This window comes from Stylophora pistillata, chromosome 5 (assembly GCF_964205215.1).
Source record: "Stylophora pistillata chromosome 5, jaStyPist1.2, whole genome shotgun sequence".
Classification (NCBI taxonomy): Eukaryota; Metazoa; Cnidaria; class Anthozoa; order Scleractinia; family Pocilloporidae; genus Stylophora; species Stylophora pistillata.
Genome location: NC_142523.1, coordinates 9,165,847 through 9,176,710, shown reverse-complemented (window position 1 = coordinate 9,176,710; position 10,864 = coordinate 9,165,847).

Here is a 10,864-nt window from a genome sequence, read left to right as displayed (position 1 = left end):
ATTTCTTGTGTTACCGCAAACAGCTTTGCAATAGGGGAGGGGAGAAACAATCTTTGAATTTCCGACGGTAAGCATTTTTGTCAGGGTGAGTGCAAAAAAAATAGGAATTTTTGTCATCTCCCTTCTAAATTATTTTGGTGGAAGCGCCTCAGAAGACGCTGGTTTAACTAATATAAAACCATGTTGGGCGACGATGTATTTTGACAATTAAATTTAATTTTAACAGCTATTCGAGTGTGTGAAGAACGGAAAAGAGCAAAATTACATACCATCGGCCTTTGGATGCAGGAACGAATTTAAACTTTCTACAATGCCACTTATCCATTGCTTGTAACTGATAGACCCTGTCCTTACTCTTGCGGGACGCCGTACGATCTGTTGTCCATTGTAGAACTTGGCAAACTTAGCGCACTCTACCTCGAGCGCAACAATGTGATCTTTCGATTCTCTATCTCAGTAGCGCAGTTGTTGTGTTGAACATGGACGAATAATACATCGCAGCGTGTCTTGTAGATAGCTAGAGATGCCATGTTTAGGATAAGCGCTGAATATGGACGAGCGTTAAAGCCGCCACTGAAAAAGCACAATCGACCGTTTTTCATTGTAAGGAGGTCTTTCATACAGCTGTCAGAATTTAAAGAGAGGAAGAACGTCGATCTCGCTCACCTAAGTAGCGAAGTACGCCACGAGCGGCGACGATGATCAAACACCTGGAAGATCACCATGGTGTCCCTCTACTCTTTGGTATCATAACCAAGAGCGATCCCTTTCGACTTGTCACCAAGTTTTACGGTTTATAAAACAAAGGCCTGATTTAGATCACCCATCTGCCTGTGGACAAGGCCCAGGTTATTGTAAAACGTTCCGACATCAACATGCTCGGGTCCGAGCTTTTTCAGCCCAACATCCAGCGCTCGCTCGTGACAGTCTTTTGCTTCCTTTAGGTCACCATCTGTCGCTGGATAAGGCCCAAGTTATTGTAAGACGTTGCGACATCAATATGCTCATGTCCCAGCTTTTTCAACCACACACCCAGTGCTCGCTCGTGACAGACTTTTGCCTGCTTCAGGTCACCCAGCTGCTCGTGGACAAGGCCCAGCTTATTGTAAGACGTTGCAACATCAACATGCTCAGGTCCGAGCTTTTTCAGCCCCAAATCCAGCGCTCGCTCGTGACAGTCTTTTGCCTTCTTTAGGTCACCAAGGTGTTCGTGGACAAGGCCCAGGTTATTATAAGACATTGCAACATCAACATGCACAGGTCTGAGCTCTTTCAGCCAAACATCAGGCGCTCGCTCGTGACAGTCTTTTGCCTGCTTAAGGTCACCCATTTGCCAGTGGACAACGCCCAGATTATTGTAAGAGGTTGCGACATCAACATGCTCAGGTCCAAACTTTTTCAGCCAAACATCCAGAGCTCGCTCGTGACAATCTTTTGCCTGCTTTAGGTCACCCAGCTGCCAGAAGACAAGGCCCAGGTTATTGTAAGACTTTGCGACAGAAACATGCTCAGGTCCGAGCTTTTTCAGCCCCACTTCCAGCCCTCGTTTGTGACAGTATTTTGCCTGCTTTAGGTCACCCAGCTGGTCGTGGACAAGGCCCAGGTTATGGTAAGACGTTGCGACATCAACATGGTCAGCTCCAAGCTTTTCTAGCCGAACAGACAGTGCTCGCTTGTGACAGTCTTTTGCCTGCTTTAGGTCACCCATCTGCAGGTGGACAAGGCCCCGGTCATTGTAAGACGTTGCGACATCAACATGCTCAGGTCTGAGCTTTTTCAGCCGAACTTCCAGAGCTCGTTCGTGAAAGTCTTTTGCCTGCTTTAGGTCACCCAGCTGCTTGTGGACAAGGCCCAGGTTATTATAAGACGTTGCGACATCAACATGGTCAGGTCCGAGCTTTTCTAGCCGAACAGACAGTGCTCGCTTGTGACAGTCTTTTGCCTGCTTTAGGTCACCCATCTGCAGGTGGACAAGGCCCCGGTCATTGTAAGACGTTGCGACATTAACATGCTCAGGGCCGAGCTCTGTCAGCCAATATTGTAAGACATTGCGACATGAACATGCCCAGGTCCAAGCTTTTTCAGCGTTACATCCAGCGCTCGCTCGTGACATTCTTTTGCCCGCTTGAGGTCACCCAGCTGGTCGTGGACAAGGCCCAGGTTAATGTAAGACATTACGATATCAACATGCTCATGTCCTTGCCTGCTTTAGGTCACCCATCTGCAGCTGGAGAAGGCCTAGGTCATTGTAAGACGTTGCGACATCAACATGCTTGGGTCCAAGCTCATTCAGCCAAACATTTAGGGCTAGTTCGTGAAAGTATTTTGCCTGCTTTAGGTCACCCATCTGCCGGTGGACAAGGCCCAGGTTATTGTAAGACATTGCGACATGAACATGCCCAGGTCCAAGCTTTTTCAGCGTTGTATTCAGCGCTCGCTCGTGACGGTCTTTTGCCCGCTTGAGTTCACCCAGTTGCTCGTGGAGAAGGGCTAGGTTATCGTAAGACTTTGCGACATCAACATGCTCAGGTCCGAGCCATTTCAGTCGAACATTCAGAGCTCGTTCGTGAAAGTCCTTTGCCTGTTTTAGGTCACCCAGCTGCTCGTGGACAAGTCCCAGGTTATTGTAAGACTTTGCGACATCAACATGGTCAGATTCGAGCCTTTTCAGCCCTATATCCAGAGCCTGCTCGTGACAGTCTCTTGCCTGCCTTAGGTCACCCAGCTGCCGGTGGACAAGAGCCAAGTTATTGTAAGACTTTGCGACATGAACATGCTCGTGTCCAAACTTTTTCAGTTTTACATCCAGCGCTCGCTCGTGACAGTCTTTTGCCCGCTTGAGGTCACCCAGCTGCTCGTGGACAAGTCCCAGGTTATTGTAAGACTTTGCTACATCAACATGCTCAGGTCCGAACCTTCTCAGCCGAATATCCAGCGCTCGCCTATGAAAGTCTTTTGCCTGCGTTAGGTCACCCAGCTGCTCGTGGGCAAGGCCCATGTTATTGTAAGACTTTGCAACATCAACATGCTCCGGTCTGAGCTTTCTCAGCTGAACTTCCAGAGCTCGCTCGTGAAAGTCTCTTGCCCGCTTTAGGTCACCCAGCTGCTCGTGGACAAGGCCCAGGTTATTGTAAGACGTTGCGACATCAACATGCTCAGGTCCGAGCTTCTTCAGCCGAACATTCAGTGCTTGCTCGTGACAGTCTTTTGCCTGCTTTATATCTCCCAGTTCCTCGTGGACAAGACCCAGGTGATTATAAATATCTGATTTTCGGAATTTATCACTCGGATCTCTTAACTTCACGATTTCCAGGGCTACTGAAAGGTATCCTCTTGCGGCTGGATATCGAGAGTGCTCGTGGCACATATCTCCGAGGGTTGTTAAGACTTTAGAATAGTCCTGCATAGTCAGTATAGCAATTTGAGCAACTTGAGATAATCCTTTTACAGAAAACAAATGTTCGGCATCTGTAATCATTTTTGCCAAATGAGGAACAATTTTTGTGCCAATGACAAGAGAATCTCGATCTTCGAATTTGGAGAAGGATGAAGCAGCTCTTAGTATGCATTTAATTTGCTCATCCTTTGCAGATCTCTTTGCTACTGAATTACCAACGTAATGGACGACCCCATGCACTCGAATGTAAACACCGCTCTCCTCTTCGTCGAACAACAACAATGGGCATCGACTTATCTTAACCCCAATCGCATCTTCATCTCCATATTCCTTTTCCTTTTCGATAATGTAGCGGACGACAATATCTTTTAGTATTGGTTGTGGCGCACAAAGAGAAAGAAAAGTGAACAAGTGCTCTACAACTCTGTCGGATCTCATTATCTTTTCCAAGGCGAGTGTTATCACTGTGGTCATTGTTTTCGGGTAACTTGGGTTTGTCTCGGCAAGAATGTTCTCAATTGTACTTCGCTGCCCTTTTTCAAATTTCTTAAGAAAGTCGGTCCAGCCGAAGTTTAAAGTTATTTTGCTATCCTGGATTTGTTTTACATAGATGGCGGCTCTAGCCAAAGCCAGTGGCTGGTAATCCAGATTTCGTGCAAGTTGTTTTTCTTCCTCGTTATCAGTGACGCCAGAAAGGAGCCTTAACAAGGAGCTGGCATCATCAGGCAGCATTCCTTTGCTTACTGAGATGTGCTGAATGAAAGAGCTTTTTAAAGGAATAGAGTTGGTGTCTTGTGTTGTTATCAGCAACTGGCCCTTCGCCCATTGTTGGTTTCCCGGACCTGGCAAGTACGTATATACATGAGACGAAATAGTGACATTGTCAACTACCAGCAACCATGACGTGTAATGCCCAATTTTTGCGCGTATTAGCGTCTTGAGACTTGCAATTTTTTCGTCTGTGCTCAGATCTTTGGAATTACGAGTGTCTGTAACTGAGTAGTCTGGACAATTACAGTGTCGAGCGAAGGAGACATACGATTCTAAAAGTGTTTCTGAACTTTCTGCATTAAGCGTCATGACAAATGAAATCGTAGACGGTGTTTCTTTGCTCTGGTCGAAAAATCGCTTGGCTGTTAAACGGGCCAGCTGAGACTTTCCACTTCCGGGATTTCCGGATAAGTACAAGGTGCTTAAGTTGTCGTGGTTGGCATCTTTGAGTACTATGAGGTGTTGTATGATTCTATCAACCTCTGATCTGCGAGGGAAGACGTCATGTGTAGGTTCAGGAGGGAGAATACAAAATGGGAAGACTTCGGTTTGCAACTGTTCTTCAAGGGTCTGTCGTTGATTCTCTTTTTCTTCAAGTTTTACTTCCTTCTCTATAACCTGTTGTTGAAGGTTGTCAACTTTCTTCAGAACATTTCTTAACTCTTCCGTTGGGAAATTTGTCTGAGTTTGGATTTGATGGATTTGTTGAGTCGGAAGACGGAGTGCATGAAATGCAGTCTTTACCTTTAAAACCGCATTTTGAAAATCTCCACTAGAAACGTGGCCTGTTGGTATATGCGCAAAGTCTTCATTACGAAATTTTCTGAGATCATCTACATTTGACCGAACAGCTGGATGGAGACTGCAGATGCAATCGGAATAAAGAATGGCATAAAACAGCATGGTACAATCCCATTCTACTCTGTCACCATTGACCAGGGTTGCCAATAGATGGGCGTTTCTCTTTCTGACTTGGCTCGTAAAGTCCTTTCCATTTTTCGATTCATCTTTCCATTCTCCTAGGGTTGCCTTGTAGCGATTGTCCCATTCTTGTTTGAAGATTGTTCGAAGGCCTTCAGCTAGTACATCGGTGACAATGTAACAAATCCTGTAGTAATTCAATTGCTCTGCAGTATATTCCATTGGGGCGGCCGTATTTAATCAGACCCTTTACAAAAGCAGTGTCTCCAATTAGTCAAGTCAGTCAGTTGTAACACTTTGTTTATCTTTTTTTTTTTTGGTATTTAGAACTTTTAAACTCGGTTAAACATTTACTACGATTATAAGCTGAGTGAGAAACCGACGAAGTTTGGGAACTGAGCAGGCGGTGTGCGCACTCCAATTGCATTGCATTGTGGTAGCGTTATTTTCAATATGGCAGTAAAAGCGGCAGAAATCGACAGATTTTGACTGAACATTCCTAACGGTTAGGCCGTTTCTTTTTTCTTTCACTATAGGTAGATATAATATGATATATTCTGAGTATGTAAAAGCATTTTTCGTACGAATTTGTCGCGTATTCGATCGTTCTGAAGGACAGACGCAAGCACTGCTTTTTAGCATGTAATTTCAGGCCGGTTTTCGAGAAGGTCAAATTCGTTGTACGTCGTAGTTTGAAGCCTTTCAAAGATTTACATGGCCACTTTGATCCTTCATCAACAGCTCTGACCAAACGCGGTCAAATGCGCCCCAACGGTACAAATGTCTTATGCATTTTAAGTGATAGTGTCTGAGACCCTTTTACGTAGCGAGGAGGCCCACTGTTGCGTTTAGTTTGTTGCGTTACATAACGTTACTACTACAAGGAAATTTGTAAATCTACTTTCCTAAGTGAAGGAAAATTAACTAATCGCGAGCGTTGTGTGGTAAATCTTCTATCTTGATCATTGAATGAAGGACAGTTTAATTAGAACAATAAAAAGAGTCACTTGATCCACGAAAACCTCTACCTTGCGTGAGGCGACACGCCGGAAAGCCGAAAGCAAAAGGCAGTCGACCGTTGAAAGGTGTTGATAGGCATGTGCGTCTCCTACCATTCGCTAGCTCTTTGAAATCTTCTACCCTCAGAGTTTAGCTCTTATTAGGATATCTCTTGACGAATTTCCTTTGCGATGTGATAATAAGGGTCAGTTTTGAGGTGTCATTTCCCCATGTGTATGTCCTTGAGGTTTAAATTGGCAAAGCCGGATAAGATTGTGCTACTAAAGGCAATAACTTCTTCTGTGCGCCCGCTATTTTCTTTGTTTTAAAGCATGGTTCTCTCCTGCAGAAATAACTCCAGAAATACGTTTCTCAAAACGCTCACCTAGGTTTCCTTTACTCTTGAAGGGTATTTCGAAACTGTGTACACTTTTAACTAAACATAGCGCGAGGAAAATTCGTTCTTAGGTGGCGTGGGGCTTCTCCTTTTACAAATCCCGTATTTATGCTTGGGTAAAAAGTTCGTGTATTTTATAAACTACACTCCAAAACATTAACCGTCAGCCGTTAAATGACTTAAAATTTAACCGTCAACCGTCAAAAGGGTTTTTTTTTAACAGTCAACCGTCAACGTTATCTCTCTGTTAAAAGGTCGCCAAAAGAAGTCAAACGACACTTCGCCTCTAACAAAAACAACAAAAACATAAACACGGTTTTAACCTCAAAACTTAATCGCCAAACTTTCGTTGCTTCTCACTCAAATGAAAATGGTAGTATGCATTTGTTAACCGGTAAGTTTGTGCTCACCCTTTATACTTTTTCGCCTCCGACAGAGTATAAATAGGGGGGGAGTGAAGGGAAGGGGGACTGTAGAAAATTCACCGCCAGAGCTATATGCGGGGATAAAGTAAATCGTATTGTGATAAAATACGGTCATTTTCACATTCCCACACAGATCAAAGATTTCCTCCCACCCATTATGAATGAGAAGAACGGTTTGCAAGCGCACAATTTATAAGTGAATTTATGAAGCTTTTCTGACTCTGCATCTAATAAAACAACAAAAAAGATTGAGGCCGCGAAACAACATGCCCCTTGAGCGACCTGGTACTGGCTCGGTCAATCTCAGCGTTCATTTAGACGCAGTATTAGCCAATTGGAGTACTGGCTACTCGTTGCCACTAATTCGTGATCATTTTAATTGATTAAACATTCTTTAACTGACCTCAATCGGATACGATTTACATTTCCTAGAATGTTCAAATTCAAATTAAAAAAATCCAAACAAAACTTTTGAAATATTTTAAGGTAAGAAAAAGCTTGTAAGAACAATTTCAGTCGTCGCGTACATTTAACACAGTGGTTTATCGTTCTTTTCTTCCGTTTCTGCACCAGTGATCATACCGAGGCCGTTATCAACAAAATCTAATCTGCGAAATTGTCTTGAAAAACAAAAAAATAATAACCGACACTCGCGAGAAACCTTTCTCTCACAGAAGATAACGTCACATATTACGGGTCATATTTAGACGCCAAAATTTTTACGATAATTTTAAATATTGTCATATACCTAGACTTTCACTCAACTAAACGAGCGCTGTTATTGGCCGATTCTTGGTCAACGTGCCCCTGATCAAATACAAATGTATCCCGACCGCGATACAATTGCGCAGTTGTTTCCCGCGCGCCGCGTACAATAACAAATTTTTGCCATATCATTGTTTAAGGGAAATCCTAAAAATATGCAACAAAGCACTTAATGTATCTTCCATTGGAAAACTAGCTAGTTTTGTTTTCCCTCGAGTCCTGATGTTCTCCGAGAAGAAGTCGAGGGAAAAATCAGGACTCTCGGCCAAAGATAACTGTTTCCCTTGGGACCATACATTAAGTGTATAATGTAGGCCTGTTTATACAGGCGCCGATATTAAGTAGTGTCCCAAAGCAGTTCTCTCAACAGTTCCAGGAAAACTGCTTCCTAAATCCTTGAAAGAATTTTTTTTTGCTTCAGCACAAAAGCCTTTCCATCAGAGTCGAAATCGAGACACATGAAATGTTTAGTGAAAAAGAGGCTTGGGGCCAGAATTTTCAATATAGCATAAGAACTATTGAAGAATCTGCTCTTAACCTTGTGCAGATCACTCAATCCTTCACTTCCAAGATCTCATTAGTAATTCTCCTTACTATCTGCCACATAATTCCTACGATGTTAGTTGGGAAAATTTGATATTTGGTATTGGATCAACTAATAGTCCTCTAAATGACTATAACGTGTCTGCTTTATACAGTATTGTTATTGTATGGAGAAATTCTGTCTTGGTCACTCATGGCAGATAAATAGTAAAAAAGCTCTTTACTCTAGTTGATAAGCAAAGAAACAGAAAAATTTTAGCCTTAATATCCACGAAACGTGAAAACGCAAAATTCAACCAGGTGACCAGCATATACTACAGGTGAAATAAAAACAACGAGGTTGAACGCTTGACAATTAATTACTAGAAAGAAATGACCCAGGGTTTTAATCTCGGGTCAAGATTTCTTACTTTTACAATCTTATGAGGTGTAAAAAGGATTGCACACGAGTAGAAGACTGTAGGAAATTGCCGGTAGGTACTTGGTGAAATCCCTTATACATGCATCAATACAGAAGAACATATGGGAATACATGGTCATTTGCATACATTAACATACATTAAGGATTACACCAAGTACTTACCAAATTGCCAGCGAATAACCGCTGACAAGGGGTTGGGCATTGAGCATTGAGTCCTGAGTCCGGTTTTAAACTTTTAATGTGTTACGTTCTCATAAATTTTACCACGTTAGTATCGATCGCGATTAAAGGTTGGGACGTGTCAATCAGCCATGTACTGACGATTTGACCTTAGTCGAATGACGTTTTTTACTTTCAGTTCGAGTTATCAGGGTAAATTTGAGACAAAGGAAGGAAAAATTAGTTCGAGGTTAACCGAGCCTTAAGTCCTTGAAGTGGATGACGATTAAAATAGTCAAATCGAAGGGAAATCGGATCATGCTCGACTTAATTAGCGGGTGATTGGAGTTAACCGGGTTCGAGTAAGCGGGTATTTACTGCAATAAAAAAAGCAATGCATAATTTCTCGACTTGGTCGAAAAACCAAAGTTTCATCATTGCAACACGTTCAGTTGAGAACAGTGAGAATAGTTAAATCAACGCGAAACAGTATGAACTTTATTTTTGTCCGATCCTTTTTATGAAAAAGTCAGGTTGGTGATTGAAAACTGATAAAGACAAAGTGTTTAAGAGTTTTAAGAAAGAAATAAATCTGTTGGCTTTGTCATTTGCAGTTCGGATCGAACAGACAAGCAGAAAGACTACTGCATTATTTCAAAGTATTGGTACTTCGCCAAACTCGTCCAAGCGTTCCCTTCGATTTCTTGATACGTTATGAGAATTCATGAAACATACCGAGGCCAAAAATATTCAACAACTGATGAGTCAAGCTCCTTACTTTTTACCGAACAGAAGAATACTGGTTCAGTTCGCATATGATCGACAGAAACACGAAGGGGAATCAAATATTTCGAATGCGGCGAGACGTGTTCGTCTCTTTATGTCCACCACAAAACTTCCACTGAAACACAAAAGAAACATTTGTAGCAATGTACGAGCGTGGGTGGATAGGAATGAAATAGGGACACAAAGAGTGTGATGCTAAGCGAAGAAAAGGAGCTGGAGCGAGACAAAAAAATATTAAAAAGCCCACTAATCCTTATTTCAAACAAATCCAGATTAGCTTCTCATGAAATGGGTATGCCAGTTTTTGAGGGTATGCTGTAACTCGTCAGGTTTAATCGCCATCTCTAACCTAGCGTGAAATTCAAATCTAATTTAATTGGATCTACATTATTCGACTGACGCTAAATAAATACGTGTAACATTCCCCAGAATGTTCGAATTCAAATTGAAAAAGAAAACATCTGAACTAAACGTCTTTTGTACAAGTTATAGTGTAATTTCATGAGATCACAACTGAGATTTTTGAAAACATTTTAAGAGCCTGAAGAAAAAGTTTGTAAGAGCATTTTTCAATTTAAGTGGTTCATTGTTCCTTTCTTCCATTTTCGCATCGCTGATCCTATCAATTCCATATTCAGCGATGGATTATCCGTAAAAAATATTTTGAGAACCAACAGATAATAGTCGACGTCAAACTACAAGAATCGTTTCTGAATTCGATTTGTCATAAATGATATGTATTCGGCGGTAATTTGATATTTCTTTTTATAAAGTTGCACTTGTGAGATCCTGTTTTCAATTCGACCTAGCATGGCAGGTAACTTACTTCAGAAAAGATGAATAAATTAAATAACTGTGTGATTTCATACTTCTACCAACTGTTCCAGTTACCAATCTACAGTAAAGCTTAGGCAAGTCGAGCTTCAAAGGGAGACGAAAAAAATGGTTCAAGCCAGAGGAGGTCCGAGTTATCATTATTGGTGTTGAAATTTCAATCATCCCGTTGATAATTTATAAAGAATCATGTACATGCCATTCGTGCTCAATTTTCATACAATACGTTTGTTGAATAAGAACGTTTAAAGTAGATAGTTCACCTAGGTGTGTCACGTTCACATTCATATTACCACGTTCATAAAAATCGCGATTAACAGGATGGGACGTGCCAATCAGCTATGTTCTGACACTTTGACGTTCATCGAACGACGTTATCAGGGCAAATTTGAGCCGAGAATGAGTAAAATTATTCAAGTTAACCGATTTCAAATCCAAGGGAAGTC